We start from the raw sequence: 15,616 nt of genomic DNA on the forward strand, positions 1-15,616 counted from the left end.
TAAAAAAGAATAGAGCCGGGCACGGTGGCTCATGCTTGTAATCCCAGCACTTTGGGAGGCCGAGGCAGGCGGATCATGAGGTCAGGAGATCGAGACCACGGTGAAACTCCGTCTCTACTAAAAATACAAAAAATTAGCCGGGCGTGGTGGCGGGCGCCCGTAGTCCCAGCTATTCGGAGAGGCTGAGGCAGGAGAATGGCGTGAACCTGGGAGGCGAGCTTGCAGTGAGCCGAGATTGCGCCACTGCACTCCAGCCTGGGCGACAGAGCGAGACTCCATCTCAAAAAAAAAAAAAAAAAGAAAACAAATGCTCAAAACAGATACCCCAGTGATTAGAGCAGCATTATTCACAAAGCTAGAATCAACTGAAAGTCTATCAATAGTTTAACAGTTAAAGTGCAGTATGTCCACACAATGGAACATTATTCAGCCTTAAAAAGGAAGGAAATTCTGATACACACTACATACAACATGTGCAAGCCTTGAAAACCCAAGTGAAACAAGCCAGTCACAAAAGGACAAATATTTTATGATTCTATGTATATAAATTATCTAGAATGGTCAAATACATAGAGATCAATTCATAGAGGGAATGGTTACCAGCAGCTGGAAAAAGGGGGCATAAGGAGTCTCCGCTTAATGGGCAGAGGTTCCATCTGGGGTGATGAAATATTTTGGAAGGAGTGGTGATGGCTGCACAGCATTGTGAATGTAATTAATCCCAATGAATTCTATACTTAAAAGTGGCTAATGTGGTCAATTACATGCTATATATATATTTTTTGCAATCATAAGTTAAAAAAGAATATCAATTTAAAATACTTTTAGATAATGAAGTTGAAGTTCTAACATTTTCTTCCCCTCTTCCAGTGAAGGTTTGTCCCCGGGTGCACATGTCCAAGACTGGGGCCCACAGTCCTAACCAGCCGGGCCAAGCCTCCCACTGCCTATCACCTGGGAGGACATAGGATGAACTGGACACCCTGAAGTGCCTCTTTGCTTGTGGACATGCCTGTCTCCAGCCACGTCACCTCCAAGTTCAGGCATCAGTCTTCAGAGGTGAAGCTTGAAGGCTAAAGGCAAGAGGGGAGTTGGCTAGACCAGAACCCCCTCACTGCTGTAATTTTCTCACTGTTAGAATTTTTGCAAAGGTGGTTTCAACCCCAACATCTTCTGTTCAGGAATCTACCTGCAAAGTTTTGAAATTTTCAAGAGTAGCCATGAAAAGATTCAAAGAGACTGGTAATTCTTTGCAAACTTACACCAGCTTCTTATAGACTTGAACTGATATTTTGTCTTTTTATAGAATAAGGGTATAAAGGAAGTTTTTGTACATTCACGATAACATCTAGCTTATCTTCTTGAAACCAACAACACCATTTTACCCAGAAATAAAAGCAGGGGGGCCAGATGTGGTGGCTCACGCCTGTAATCCTAGCATTTTGGGAGGCCGGGGCGGGCTGATCACCTGAGACTGGGAGTTCGAGACCAGCCTGACCAACATGGAGAAACCCCGTCTCTACTAAAAATATAAAATTAGCAGGGCATGGTGGCGCATGCCTGTAATCCCAGCTACTCAGGAGGCTGAGGCAGGAGAATCACTTCAACCCGGGAGGTGGAGGTTGTGGTGAGCCGAGATCGTGCCATTGCACTCCAGCCTGGGCAACAAAAGTGAAACTCCGTCTCAAAATAAATAAATAAATATATAAGCAGTGATCACAAAATGCAGGTACATTACCTTGAAGGACAGAAGAGACTGTTAGGTAGAAATTAAGAGAGTTTTTTTTGTTTGTTTGTTTTTGTTTGTTTTGAGATAGGGTCTCACTTTGTTGCCCAAGCTGGAGAGCGATAGTGCGAACAAGGCTCACTGCAGCCCCAAACTCCTGGGCTCAAGCAATTCTCCTGCCTCAGCCTCCTGAGTAGCTGGGACTATAGGTATACACACCGCACCCAGCTAGAGATTTTTATTTGATGTTTTTGTAGAGACAGGGTCTCACTTTGTTGTCCAGGCTAGTCTCAAATTCCTAGCCTCAAGAGATCCTCCCACCTAGGCCTCCCAAAGCTCTGGGATTGCAAGTATGAGCCATTGTGCCCAGGCTGAGACTTTTAACGGTTGTACCTACTGATGTCAACAACATAATGACAGGGCTGGCAGCAAAAAGCTATTTTAAACCTCATCTCAGTGATTTTAATTTTTCTTTTATTATTTTGTGCATACAAATTTTCTACAATGAACATATATTACTGTTGCAATTAGAAAAAGAGCAATTTTTAAAACTGCCTAGTTCTTCTGTTTCCTAGGTCATATTTGTATTTTGGGCACCGAAGTTTGGGATCGTTTACTGCAGGGGACAGCAGTTCTGTATGTCTTGTGCGTCCACAGGGCACCTCTGTTAATGCAGCCTGCACCATTGCAGGCATTCATGATGACAGTGCTCAGTCATCACAAGGTGACCCATGCTATGTGTGTCTTGCTTAAGAGTGAAGAAGCATTCTGTACATATTATCAAGGTTTTCATCAAAACAGTGATTATCTTAATCCTACGATAATTCTTTTTTTTTTTTTTTTTTTTTGAGATGGAGTCTCGCTCTGTCACCCAGGCTGGAGTGCAGCGGCATGATCTCAGCTCACTGCAACCTCCACCTCCCAGGTTCAAGCGATTCTCCTGCCTCAGCCTGCTGAGTAGCTGTGATTACAGGCGCTCGCCACCACGCCCGGCTAATTTTTGTATTTTTAGTAGAGACTGAGTTTCACCATATTGGTCAGGCTGGTCTCGAACTCCTGACCTCAGGTGATCCACCCGCCTCGGCCTCCCAAAGTGCTGGGATTACAGGCGTGAGCCACCACGGCCAGCCAATAATGCTTTTTTAAAAAATAGATTTAGTGGGTACAAGTGCAGTTTTGCTACCTGGATCTATTGTGTAGTGACGAAGGCTAGGCTTTTAATGTGACCATCACCCGAATAGTGTGTGTGATACCCTTTAGGTAATTTCTCATCCCTCTTCCCTCTCCCCTTCCCACCTTTTGGAGTCCCCAGTGTCTATTATTCCACTCTCCATGTCCATGTGTACACGTTGTTTAACTCCCACTTACAAGTGAGAAATGCAGTATTTGACTTTCTGAAAAACAGTAATTTTTAAAGATTTTACACTGCAAAAGGGACCTGTCCATGATCTGGAAAGTCCACCTTTCTGAGCACCTGGCTCCCCAAGAACACTGGACAAATGAGCGACGCTGTCCACATAATTGCCATGATGCCTGAGGACAGTAACACTGCTCTCCCTGGGGAAGGTAGATGGAGTGCTGTGGCAGCGGCACATGCGTGAGTGGGGCGGGGGAACCACAGTTGCTGGTTATTGAGGAGTTTAGGATTGGCGTTCCCAGCCCAACCTCTAACTGCAGGCACCCCACTTCGCATGCCTGGGCCTCTGCTCCTCTGCCTGAGTTCCAGCCACTGTCCCTGGATACAGGCTAAAGGGCAGTGGGGGACGGTGTGGCGCACCCTGGATGCGGAACCCACAGCACCCGGTGCTTGCCAGATACAACAAGCAAGCCGGGGCACACGGTTCTGGGGCACGTTTTCCAGAAAGCCTTCGAATTGTGTAAACTCTGTGCGGGCCAAAGGGCCTCTTGTGTAAGAGCCACATGCCAAGGCCCATCTAAAATTTCCACTCCTGCTTGGCCCTCGGGTTCCTCTCAACCCTGCAGGGCACTTCTCAATCCCTGGTGGAAGGTGAAAAATCATGCCTCACAGATTCTCTTCTCAGGAAAGACAATCCTGAAAGCGATTTTGTTCGGATTTCTTAACCCTCATTTGTCTGCTTCTGCTGTCTCCTTTTTAAGGACTTCGGGGGATGCTGAGGTGAGTTCACAGCTCCCTCCACACCCTGTGGCCCTGGGGACCTGGTAATGGACACACACTGCCTGCGAGGCCAGTGTCCTTTCCGCTGCTCTCTTTACCTCGCTTCCAACATCTGTCGATGCCCATACCTGCCAGCCATCTTCTCCCCAGACTCCTCAGCTCTGGAGGAGAACTATCGCATGTCAGAACTCATTCTGAGGGAAAGTCCCTCTTTGTCAGCACTTTTTTTTTTCCTTTTTTTTTTGAGACGGAGTCTCTCTCTGTCGCCCAGGCTGGAGTGCAGTGGTGCGATCTTGGCTCACTGCAAGCTCCGCCTCCCGGGTTTGGGCCATTCTCCTGCCTCAGCCACCAGAGTAGCTGGGACTGCAGGCGCCCGCCACAACGCCCGGCTAATTTTTTGTATTTTTAGAAGAGACGGGGTTTCACCGTGTTAGCCAGGATGGTCTGGATCTCCTGACCTCGTGATCCACCCGCCTCAGCCTCCCAAAGTGCTGGGATTACAAGCGTGAGCCACCGCGCCCGGTGACTTTGCCAGCACTTTTCACACAGACCCCATGCTGATCGGTGTTGCCTATCACTTGGTGAGCACTAACCAATGTGCCACAGTCCAGGCAGCTGCCTTATTCTGTCCCCCAGGAACTCTCAGCCTCTGCACAGCTCCAGCCCAAGAAGCATTCCCACCGGCCCCCAGTTTTGCCCCTTTTGCTGTAAAATGAGTTTGAAAGCGTTTCTGCTTCAGAGGCAGCCCCTGTGGCCCATTTGGCACCCCAGGCACCCTCTTGCAGCTGGTGAGTCGCCTGGGTGTGCCTGCCCTGCCTGGATTCCTTGCCTGTGATGAGTCATGGTGGTCTTTCAGCCTTGGTCTGAGCATTTCTGCCACCAGGTGCCCCCCACAAACAATCTGCCCTTGGAATGTCCAAGCTACCCCTTTGCAAAATGCTATAGCTTTTCACAAAGCTATACTGGCTATGGCTTTTGGATTAATACCTTGACTGGTAAAACTAAAAATGCTCCCTGCTGTGGCTATTATAAACCACAGTCACCTCATGGAAAATCACATGCCTTTGGCCTGCACTCAGGCAGGCTCCCTGACCGCCTGGTGTTGTCACACCTCCATCTACCAAGTCCTCATTGTTAGATTATTGTTAATATCATTGTGGGGTTTCTTCTTCCCATCTGGATCCAATAAATTTGTCAGATTGTGGTATTCTCTCTCTTCCATCTGGGGCAGAGGTCACCTGCCAAGTAACCATTGTTCACGTTGCAGTCTGCAACTCCAAAGGGTTTTCTTCTTTTCTTTCACTAGAAATAGCTCTAATCCCTTTAACCATCACTTGACTTCCTCTACTGGAACCCAAATGGAGAGGCTGCTATATGTAATTCTAACCATGACCTCCCTGGTTTGATCTCTGTTTTGTAAACCGGGAGGAAGGGTTATCATAAGGTGCCTGTGGTGGCTTGTCTTTGAGTTCCCTTTAATGGCCAGTCTTTTAACAGAGCTGGAAACTGTCTCTGCTGTTTACTTTGCCTGTGTGCGCTGCTCCAGGGCTTCTCTGTTATTTTTGCAAATGGTGTTTTATATGTTTCCATGTCTTTCTAACATGTCATGCCTCCCATCAGAACACCCATTCCAGTATCAACAGTGATGTTATAAAAGACAGCGAACAATCAGAAGAAAAATAGTGCAAAACATGTCCCAAATGGCTACCTGTTCAAACAGAGTTGTTCCCTTCAACACACTGCCCTGAAACTTCACCCCCACTTTTTCGCCCCCTGTCTTCCCTGGGCTCTTTAACTCTGCTCATGGAGAGCTCTGCTCCTGGGAATGCAGACACTGGCTGTGCTGATTTAGGTGATTTCAGAACTATCTCCATTATAGAAAACCCCTTGAAACGGGAGCCAAAACTCGGTAACAAATCCCCGGACCCCAGAGTGGGCAAATCCTTTTATTGTACTGTGGACAGGAGAAGCCAAAGGCATTTCGTTTATTTTCCAGATAGTTAGGAAGATGGATGGATAAACAGATGGACAGAATGATAGGTTTTCTTTATAAGTCAGTATGGACTGAGTAGGAATTACATATTGGCAAAAATCAGTGAGCCAAAAATCAAACCAGCACATCAAATTGCTCTCCAAACTGAACTAAACCAAAGGGTGTGTGGCTTGAGTCTGACCACAGAGAATGACCACTTAAGATCACCCGCATCGGGTGTTCTTCCCTTGGAGAAGGAGGCACTGGCAGTGTCAGGCATTCTGGAGAAGCCACCCCATAGACTGTGGGGTGATGGTGCAGCCCTACTTATCACCTTCCTAAGATCAGCAATGTCAGAATGTTCAGTGACACTTTACTCATCTCAAGGGTCTAGACATAGGCTCTGGGCAAAAACAACTCCCCACACCTCTTTGCTCTGTAACAACAAAGTTGATCTATTTCATTCAAACCTTGGTGAGTCCCTGGATCTCAGCACACCACACCCGAGACACACAACAATAGCACCAGCACCACACACAGATGAGCACTGGGCTGAGCATCTGATGTGGGTATCTAATGCAAACCAAGCCTGAGTCAGGCACTACTGTTCCCATTTTCAAGTGGGGAAACTGAGGCACAGGGCGGTTGTGCAGTTTGCCGAAGGGCATGCAGCCAGAGCATTGCCAAGAAGGAATTTGAACCCGGGCTTCCACTGTGGCTATAAACCATTACACTAAACACTCTCTTGCCATAACTAGTGACTGATCTGATCTGATCTAGAACATACGCCTCTGTGACTACAATCACAGGTCCTAAATGCATTTTTGGCTATACTCCCTTTTCCATTTATTCTGCAGATGTTTACTGAGGGCATGCTGTGTGTCACCACTGTCCTGGTGCTAGGGACACGATCAGTGGTGAGCAAACACTTACTCTCCGCATAGAACTTTACTGGGAAAGAAATGTAATCCAACCAGCAAATGTGTAATTCATGTAGGACAAGTGGTGCTGTACGTGCTCTCAGCAGGGAACCTGGCCTGAGGGTCTGAGTGGCTTCTCTAAGTAACATCAGAACTGAGCCAGTGCCTGAAGGATAAGTTACAGTGCCAGTGGAAAGGGGTTGGAGATGTGTAATCCAGACACAGGGAAAGGGCGTGCTAAGGGCCTGTGGCCGTGGGAGCATAGCTAGAGCTTATGGCTCAACAGGAGGTTAGGAGAAGCATGCAGAGTGAAGGGGAATGGAGAGCAGGGGTCAGCGCACACTGCGTGTTACAGGCAGAGAGAAGAAGACTTTGGTTCAGGCAACGGGGAGCCTCTGAAGGGGTTTAATCAGGAGGATGGTGGGGGACAGAAGGATAACAGGATCTTATTTGTATTGGGAAAAGACCCCCTGGCTGCAGGATAGGGTGTGAGTTGGGGGCCACAGTGCACGCTGGAGCCTGGTTAGCAGACGGTGGCCAACAGCCTACTGGACAAGGCAATGAGACCTCACTTTTGTGATTCTGCAGACAGCTTTGCTCCTGCTTCCTCCATCCTGCTTTGAGGATCTTAAGTGCTGGGTCTGTTTGCCAGTGAAAGTTACCTTCTCCTTATCATGTCCGTCATAGAAACCCCCACACTGGGCTTACATGTGGCTCCATTTCACTGAAGTCGTCATGGATAGGATGGCCTAATCTGCCTGACTCTTTCTTTTTTTTTTTTATTTTTTTTGAGACGGAGTCTTGCTCTGTCGCCCAGGCTGGAGTGCAGTGGCGCAATCTCGGCTCGCTGCAAGCTCCGCCTCCTGGTTTCACGCCATTCTCCTGCCTCAGCCTCTCCGAGTAGCTGGGACTACAGGTGCCCGCCACCACGCCCGGCTAATTTTTTGTATTTTTTTTAGTAGAGACGGGGTTTCACCGTGGTCTCGATCTCCTGACCTCGTGATCTGCCCTCCTCGGCCTCCCAAAGTGCTGGGATTACAAGCGTGAGCCACCGCACCCGGCCCTGCCTGACTCTTTGTTAATTCTAATTCTGAGGTAACGGTCTGATTTTAAGAAAATGCTTCCTAGTACAAACGCCCTTTTCTGAGCAGGCATCATTACTGTCAATTAATGAAACATCTGTGAGACTGCAAAGTCAAGGCTGCATCTCTCTGTCATTTAACTAGAATTCTCTCCATCTCCACCACCATTTCCACCATCTCAGGTAAAATGCCAGTGCATTATTTCAAAGGCAAAGACAGTAGGATACATAACAGTGAGGATTGCTGTGCTCAGCCTAACAACAGGGGATTTAGAAGGTGTGTTCACCTCTTCTAGCCTGCATGGTCTCTGCTCCTAAGAACTGATTAGTGCAGGTGTGGGTACCTAGAGACTGAATGCATCAGTAATATGCTGTTATTAAAATTCCAAGGGTCTCATATCTTCACAGATGGTACAACAATATGCTAAAATATCCACTGACCTCACACACGAGCTCTGCCCACCAAAATAAATAAATTGTTACAAAAAAAGAGATTGGAAAAAAAGGGCAATTTAAAAAAATAGCTTCAACCAAACTTGGCAAGGTAACACTTCTGAGGTCTTCCTGCATTTCAAACAAGGCTTTCTTGAGGTCTGCCCAGGAGCTGCTGAGGAAAGAGGCTGGAAGTGGATGAGGCCAGGACAGCCAAGAGCAGGAGCGACCCCATGCCATCCTGCGATTCCCAAGGTCTCTTGTTGCTTCCACCACTTGCTCTCTCTCTCTCTCTCATTCAGAAGCTGATGGACAGCAGGGACAGGGGCTGCCCAGGCGCCAAGCCCGTGACTCCAGAGAGCCTCAGGATCATATCAAAGAGGTTCAATCATTCAGCTGCCCCCAGAGCTTTGGAAAAGTTGTGACATATTCATGGCATGAGAAAAGAAACACACCACTTCCAGGATCTGAACTCTGACCGGTTGTTTGTGGTATGAGCCTTTGGCAAGCAGAGAATGGCAAGGTTTCTACAGGGTGTGACTCAAGGGAGAGAGCCCTTTCTGTGCTGCTAAGAGAAATGATGGGAGAATAAGTCAAGATAGAAAAACATTGAGGAAACTATGCTCAGCACATTCAGAACAACTATATATTCCCTGGTGCCATGCTTTGCATGGGAGGCAGGGAGCAAACCTTCTGAAGTCGGCTTCCTGCCTCCAAATCACAGACCTCAGACTAGTCATCCTACCCTTTCACACCCGAGTTTCCATGGGGGGCAGTGGGAATTGTATCCCGTTCTTTCCCCTCCTGTGTCCCTGCATAGCAGTTCATGAACTTCCACCCCATTAACTCTCCTGTTGTATCTGCCAGCGACTGCCACAATTATGCCAAATAAAACGCCACCCCAAACTCACTGCTTCACGTAATCATTTATTGTCACTCACATGCATGTGCTTGCCTGGGCGTCACCTGGCTGGGAGCCCACTGGCCAGCAGCACTTGGCTCTGGGCAGCAGGTTGGGCCAACCTTGCCTCAATGTCTCTCCTGCTCCCTGCACCAGCCAGGTCCCAGGCTTGCTCTCGTGGATGAGGTTTGAAGCTCACGAGCACATGTGGAAACATGCTAACCTCGGGAGGCCTAGGATCAGGACTGGCATGTGTCCTTTAAACACACACAACTGGCCAAAGCAAGTCACATGGTCAAACCTCAAATCAAATGGTGAGGAAGCACATTCCGCCTCTGGTGGAAGAACTTCAAAGTCTCATGGGAAGGATAGGGGGAAGGTTGGTAACAATAATGCCACCTATCCACCGGGCGTGGTGGCTCACGCCTGTAATCCCAGCACTTTGGGAGGCCGAGGCGGGCAGATCATGAGGTCAGGAGATCGAGACCATCCTGATGAACACGGTGAAACCCTGTCTCTACTAAAAATACAAAAAAAAAAAAGAAAAATTAGCCAGGTGTGGTGGCGGGCTCCTGTAGTCCCAGCTAGTCGGGAGGCTGAGGCAGGAGAATGGCGTGAACCTGGGAGGCGGAGCTTGCAGTAAGCCGAAATCATGCCACTGCAGTCCAGCCTGGGCTACAGAGCGAAACTCCGTCTCAAAACAAAACAAAACAAAACAAAACAAAAAAACAATACTGCCATCTACCACAACTGTGAAGAAAATAACAGGGATACGAATGCTAATGCTGTTTAAGATGCCCCTTGTGTGCTATACACACTTCATACATCCATTGACCCTTGAACAGCATGAAGTGGGGGCACTGACCCCTGTACAGCTGAAAATCCGTGTCTAACTTTCAACTCCTCAAAAACTTAACGACTAATAAGCTGCTGTTGACCAGAAGCCTTACAGGTAACATAAACAGTTGATTAGCACATATTTTATATGTTATGTGTATTATATACTGTATTCTTTTTTTTTTTTGAGACAGTCTTGCTCTGTCACCCAAGCTGGAGTACAGTGACACGATCTCGGCTCACTGCAACCTCCACCTCCTGAGTTTAAGCGATTCTCCTGCCTCAGCCTCCCAAGTAGCTGGGACTACAGGCACTCCCCATCACGCCCAGCTAATTTTTGTATTTTTAGTAAAGGCAGGGTTTCACCAAGTTGGCCAGGCTGGTCTCGAACTCCTGGCCTCAAATTATCCACCCACCTCGGCCTCCCAAAGTGCTGGGATTACAGGCATGAGCCACTGTGCCCGGCCTATATACTGTATTTACAATAAAGCAAGCTAGAGAAAAGAACATGTTACTGAGAAAAGCATAAGGGAGAGAAAATATAATTACACTTCACTAAGGGGAAGTAGATCATCACAAAGGACTTCATCCTCACCATCTTCACATTGAGTGGGCTGAGGAGGAAGAGGACGAGGGGTTGGTCTTGCTGTCTCTGTCTTGGGTCGCAGAGAAGGAAGAAAATCCACTTGTTAGTGGACCCAGTAGTTCAAACCCAGGTTGTTCAAGGATCAACTGTATTAACACATTTGTTCCCACCACAACTCTCTGAGTTTTGTTTTTTTTTTTTTGAGATGGAGTCTCGCTCTGTCGCCAGGCTGGAGTGCAGTGGCACAATCTCGGCTCACTGCAACTTCTGACTTCCTAGCTCAAGCGATTCTCCTGCCTCAGCCTCCCGAGTAGCTGGAATTACAGTCATGTGCCACCACGCCTGGCTAATTTTTGTATTTTTAGTCGAGATAGGATTTCACCATATTGGCCAGGATGGTCTCAATCTCCTGACCTCGTGATCTGCCCACCTGGGGCTCCCAAAGTGCTGGGATTACAGGCGTGAGCCACCGCCCCCAGCCTATTACTATCTTTATTTGTAGATGAGGAGAATGAGGAGGAAAGACATTAAGTCACTTGCCTGCACCACACCCATGCTGGGGCTGGGATCTAGAGACGTGTCTGGCTCTGCGCCCTGCACGCCTCTCACACGTGCGTCCTGCAACACCACAGCAGGGTCTCTGCCAGTGAGCTGGGGAAGGCCCACACAGGCTCCAGGCGCGGGAAAACCTGGTCAGAAATGTGTGGCTTGTGACTGTAGGTTCCGAGGACTTGGAACTGGCCGGAGGAACAAAGGTTACTTCTGTTTTGTTCAAGGTCACCAGTGAGAACTTGGTTGTACTTAACATAGAAACTGGGTCAAGAACACGGTTGTGTTTTTGAACATCACCCAGACAACCAATGTCTTCCCCCTTGCTCAATGGATATGAACCACAGGTGCTGAGGAAAGAGGTTCAAGCTGAGAGAGAAGAAGAATGCAAACTACAGGGAGGTCCTGCTCCAGGAGAACAGGCCCAGGACACATCCACATCAGGGTTTTCAAATTGGGTTTTGGCCGCCTGGTCTTCACACAGCGTGGGTGTCTCGCCCCATCCCCATCCAGGATCCTTGTGTCTCTCAACTCCATTTTCCTAAAAGAATGGCTGTCGGGCAGCCTCGCTGAAAGAAAGCCTGTCTCTTCACCTGGGGGAGACCATTATTATCTAGCAGGAGAGAATCTGATGGATTTCAATGGCTTACTAAAAAATCAATTTATTGTAGAGCTGAAAGGCTTGCCGGTTGGTAAACAATGCATATCAAATTTTGTCCTTAAGACACTCACCTTCCAGCTGGCTTTGTTGCACTATCCAGCAAGCGCAGAACTGGAATGTCTCCATTGTTGCTCAAGAATGAGGAGCAAAATAACTGTAACTTACTTTCAAAACTCCAACTTTAGTAACAAGCCAGAAATGGTGATAGGCACAAGCCATTAAGAATGATTGGAAAGGGCCGGGTGTGGTGGTTCATGCCTGTAATCCCAGGACTTTGGGAGGCTGAGGTGGGCGGATCACGAGGTCAAGAGTTCCAGACCAGCCTGGCTAACATGGTGAAATCCCGTCTCTACTAAAAATACAAAAATTAGCCAGGCGCGATGGCACATGCCTATAATCCCAGCTGCTCAGGAGGTTGAGGTAGGAGAATTGCTTGAGCCCAGGAGGCAGAGGTTCCAGTGAGCCGAGATCACCCCACTGCACCCCAGAGTGAGACTCCATCTCAAAAAAAAAAAAAGATTGGAAAGAGATTGCCTTGCACTTTGCAATATAAACATATATCATGTGTATGCCAAAGAATTGCTTTATTGCAGCATCACTGGAGCACACACCCTCTGCTTTTCTAATGATTTATTTGTACATTATTCAGTTGTCTGTAACCCAAGTGCACTGATGGCTCCCACAAACTCTCACAGTGGTCAGATGTGCCTCTAAAGTGAACCATCCATTATATGCGTAAGAAAATGCTTCCTATGCTGACAATAAAAACATAGTTTTGTGAAAACCTGCTGTGAGCTTGACCTCACTTTGGTGAGGCAGTAACTGATGACTAACAAGTCACCTCAGCACAGGTTAATCCCCTGGCTGATATCAAGCGCCAAAGGAAGCGGATGTCCTTATTGAGTAGTTGCTCGCCAAAGGAAGGCACTACTGGCATGAGAGAAATTGATGTCATTAGAAGTAGAGAAACCATGTGAAGCAGCCACTGGGCTGAGCCAGTGTTGTCAATTACAGGCTCCTTGGCTGGAATTCTGTAAAATCTTAAGTAAGGTGTTAGGTGTTAAACTCACCTGTGGTGAGCATGGAGTTTCGCCCTACTCAGCCCTTTAAAGAGTCCTGGCAGGTTGTAGCCACTTTTCCTCCCGAATATACAAAGTTCCTCTCTCTGAATGAAGTTGAATTTTTTTTTCTAAGGAAAAGAGGAGAAAGCAGGGTGGAGGAGGGGCTAAAAACAGAAGCTTGGGCTTCATTGTCATTCTGTGAAGTGCCGGAGGGGCCCCCGAAGAAGCAGAGTCCCTGACCCTCTCCTCTGTTCCTTCTGCTTGCAATCCCAGGGCTGGGGGGAAAGGGAGCGTGGGAGGAGATTCAAGGTGGATTCTGTGGGGCCTCTCAAGACTGAAGGATGCCAGGTACGGCTGAAGACAGAGCCACCGCTGGGAATCAGAGGCGGTAGGAATGTTGGCACCCCAAGTGTGGAGACCCCCAGCCTTTCCTCCCAGGCAGCTCTTGGCCCACAAGCAGTCAAGCTCATACCCTCCAGGGGAGCAAACTGGCCAGCCCAGGAGGAAAATCCTGAGGGCACCAATGATGTGAGTTCCCAAAGATGTGGCTCTGCTGTGTCACCCTAAAATAGAGCTTGAAGTCAGCAAACCTCAGAGCTGCCAAAGAGATTTTTAATATTCCGCTCTTAAATATAAGAAGATGATGGGAGATAACACAATACCTGGGTAAACATTCAAACGTGAAACACAGAAACAAAAACAGACGAGTCAAAAACAGAAGAAAGTGACTTGCAATCACACTGGCATTGGTGTCCCCAGAAAGGTAAGGGAAGGTGTTGCATCTAAGAGAAAAGAGTAAAACACACACACACATATGCACATACACATGGCACACACACATACACATGCGCACATGAACACACGCACACACATATACATGCACACTCACTATTTTTAAGGAATGACTGGAGAATAAAAAGAGCTTTGGAAAATTAAGAAATTACAGCAGAAATTAAAGATTCAGTAGATGGGAAATTAAGAAATTATAGCAGAAATTAAAGACTCAATAGATGGGTTTTGAATTCAAGTAAAGCTGAGTGAGGAAGTTTCCCAGAAAGTAGAGGAGGGAAAAAGACTAACAAACAAAAACAGAAAATAGCAGAGGAAAAAACGAGAAGATCCAGCTCCAGAGCTCCAATATCCTCATAACAGCAGTTCCATAGAGAGAGGACACAGCAAATGAAGGTGGGTATCTCGTCAATAAAATTTGGGCCCACTGAGCGCCCAACACAATGGGTGAAAGTTGAACCACACTGTGCTACATCATCATAAAATTTCAGAAATTTGAGAACAAAGACCCTGTTAGCTTATGGAGAAAAGAACAAACAAACAGAAAACAGATTACATACAAAGACCAGGAATCAGGATGGCTTGGCACTTCCCAATGGCAACACTGAAGGCTAGAAATCTTTTTTTTTTTTTTTTTGAGACGGAGTGTCGCTCTTTCACCCAGGCTGGAGTGCAGTGGCGCGATCTCGGCTCACTGCAGGCTCCGCCCCCTGGGGTTCACGCCATTCTCCTGCCTCAGCCTCCCGTGTAGCTGGGACTACAGGCGCCTGCCACCTCGCCTGGCTAATTTTTTGTATTTTTTTAGTACAGACGGGGTTTCACCGTGTTAGCCAGGATGGTCTCGATCTCCTGACCTCGTGATCCGCCCGCCTCGGGCCTCCCAAAGTGCTGGGATTACAGGCCACTGCGCCCGGCCAAGGCTAGAAATCTTAAAGAACATGATCGCTAACCTAGAATTTTATGCCCATCCAAACTATGAATAAAGAAGGGTATGGAATGGAGACATTTTCAGACATTCGAGACCTCAAAACATTCACAGCCTATGAATTCCAGTTGTTCTATAGTTGTTCCTGAAGATGTGCTCAATAGAAACAAGAATATAAGCCAATAAAAAGGAAAACATGGGCTTCCCAGAAAATGGGATCTAACGCAAAAGAAACAAGGCAAAAGAACTCATCTGAGTAATGAAAGGTGACCCTAGGATGACACAGTGCACTGGGTACAGAGTATGACTAGTCCCCCAGAACTTCCTCCCTTAATGGTTCCAGACTAGCCTTGGCCAAAGAGACACCCTGCATGAGACTGAGAAGGTGAAGGTGGAGCAGCAGCCATGTACAGTGGACAGGTGGGTGCAGGGAACCAGGAGTGGGTGCAGCTCACACACATCGTCAGCAACCTGTAGGCTCACCTGTGGCAGCCAGGCCTCTGCCATCCAGCTGCTGCTGGGCCTCCTCCTTAGGATCCTGGGAATCCTGAGCAATTTTTAACTCTGTGTAAACAAAAAGATGGGCAAGAAGAGAAATGCCATCACAATATATCATGTGTCTTAGTGGTGAATAGAATTTACATGGTAAATGTTTGTATCTCCCTGCAAATTCATATGTTGAAGCACTCACCTCCAGTGTGATGGTATTAGGAGGTGGGGTCTTTGGGAGGTGATTAGGTTTGGATGAGTTCATTAGAGAAGAGACCCCAGAGCTCCCTCGTGCCACCACGTGAAGACACAGCAAGAAGACAGCCATCTGCAAGCCTCACCAGGAACTGAACCGGCCAGCACCTTGATCTCAGACTTCTAGACTCCAGAACTGTGAGTAATAAGTCACTCTGTCCGTGGTATTTTATCACAGCAGCCGAGGCAGACTAAGATGCATGTACATGATAATGTAAATGCTGAATGCTGGTTGCATCAAAGTTACTAGACAGCTGAACTGGGGAGAAAGCAAGATGGGAAGTGTGTGCGGGTG

The sequence above is a fragment of the Nomascus leucogenys genome, chromosome 14, assembly GCF_006542625.1.
Source record: "Nomascus leucogenys isolate Asia chromosome 14, Asia_NLE_v1, whole genome shotgun sequence".
NCBI lineage: Eukaryota > Metazoa > Chordata > Mammalia > Primates > Hylobatidae > Nomascus > Nomascus leucogenys.